General features: G+C 34.2%; 1 pseudogene; it reads right to left on the reverse strand.

Annotated features, from left to right (window-relative positions):
* Positions 1-778: 778 nt before the first annotated feature.
* Positions 779-1,801, reverse strand: part of LOC102873280 — a 15,361-nt pseudogene continuing 14,338 nt past the window's right edge.

The following is a 1,801-nucleotide window of genomic DNA, read 5'->3' on the forward strand; positions in this document are numbered from 1 at the left end:
ATTTCTTCACAGAAGTTGAAGAATTTGTGGAAAAAAAGACAAACTTTACAAGAAAACTTAAAGTGAATCCTTCAGAGAACCAACAGCATCACAAAACAATCCTAGATAAAGCCAAAAGCATCATCATTCAGATACCAACCCAGATAAAGAATCTCAACAATAAGGTAACCTGCAAAACTGGTAAGGGAGGACCAGAGATGTCAAGCTATAAATAACAACTTCACAAGTAAAGGAAAAAAGGAGTTATAGAATTCCATATGGAGAGATAAGATAGTAAGGCTATATCATGATATGACAGACTACTTCTAGTTTATAAAAATAAAGGCAAATTTCAGAGTAACCACAAAGAAAAGTAATAAATGTATTCACCAAAATAAAGAAAATCAACAATAGGGAAGGATGTAAAGATAAAATTGATTTTAAAAACTAACCCAGGACAGAAAAGTCAGCAGAACAAAGATATTGTCAACAACACGAAGAAAAACATTAAAAAAAAAAAAAAAGGAAGCAGACTGCAGAAAACAGAAACAGAATCCACATCTCACACCACACACAAAACTCAAAGTGGATCAGAGACCTAAGGATAGAACCCAAAACTATAAAGATTACAAGAAACAAAATGGGTAACAACAGTCACAAAATGGGCAAAAGATATAAAAAGATTCTTCACAAAGGAGGACATCCAGATGGCTAACAAACACATGAAGAAACATTCTATAGCAGAATAATGTGCAAATCAAAGTTAGTAGCTTGAAGTTTCGTAGGCATGCCAAACAACTCACACGACAGATTTACTGGGGTTAGAGGCGTGGAAGATCAGAGTTGATACCAGGTAGTGTAGTAACTCATGGTGCTCCTCGTTCATGGACTTCCTATCAACAGGGACTGTTCCTGCAGGTGACAATATGTGACAAAAGCCTGCTGTAGAACTCACATTTCACTGTGCTGACTCTACCAATCTAGGAAAACAGTATATTGGTCCACTTATTTAGAACATCTTGATTTCTGTCATAAACATTTGTTAGTGTTCAGTATACATATTCTATGCATGTTTAATTTTATGTAAGAATTTAATTTTTGGAGCTACTGTGAATAATCATATTTAGGATTTTGGTTCAGTATAGATCTATGATTGAGTTTATGTGTTTGTCTTATATTTTATAACCTTGTTTAACTGAGTTATTACTCCCAGGAGCTTAGTCTTAAATATCCCTGGGAATTTTTTGCATCTAATGTCCACGTCCTTTATTTCTTTTTCTTGTTTTAATTCAATGGGTATAATGGAGAATAGAGATTAAAAGAGTGGATGTTATTGCTTTGTTCCCAGTCATAAAGGGAAAGTAATTGATTTTACCATTAAGTATGAAGTTAACTACTGATTTTTTTTTAAGAGACTATTACTAACTTGCCTTTTAAGTCCTGGTTTGTAGGCACTTTGTGTCTTGAACAGACATAAAATTTTGACAATTTTTTTCCTACATTCATTGATATGTCTTTTTCTTCTTTCATATGTCAACATACTAGATTAATTCATCAATTGACTTTTGATTTTTCTTTCTTTTCCTGTTGTGTACTATCAAATCGGATCCAACTGGCACAGGAGATTGCCCCTTCTTCTCCAGCGGAGCATCTGGTGGATTCGAACCATGGGTCTTCAGGATGCAGCACATCTTCTTTGCCGCTAGGCCACCAGAGCTCCCCTGACTTTTAAATATTGAATCAGACAACTGCTGAATAAATTCCAATGGTCAGGACATATTATTCACTTTATACTTGGCTAAATTTTATTTTCTAATACTTT

This window comes from Elephantulus edwardii, unplaced genomic scaffold (assembly GCF_000299155.1).
Source record: "Elephantulus edwardii isolate Elephantulus edwardi_28Jun2011 unplaced genomic scaffold, EleEdw1.0 scaffold00150, whole genome shotgun sequence".
NCBI lineage: Eukaryota > Metazoa > Chordata > Mammalia > Macroscelidea > Macroscelididae > Elephantulus > Elephantulus edwardii.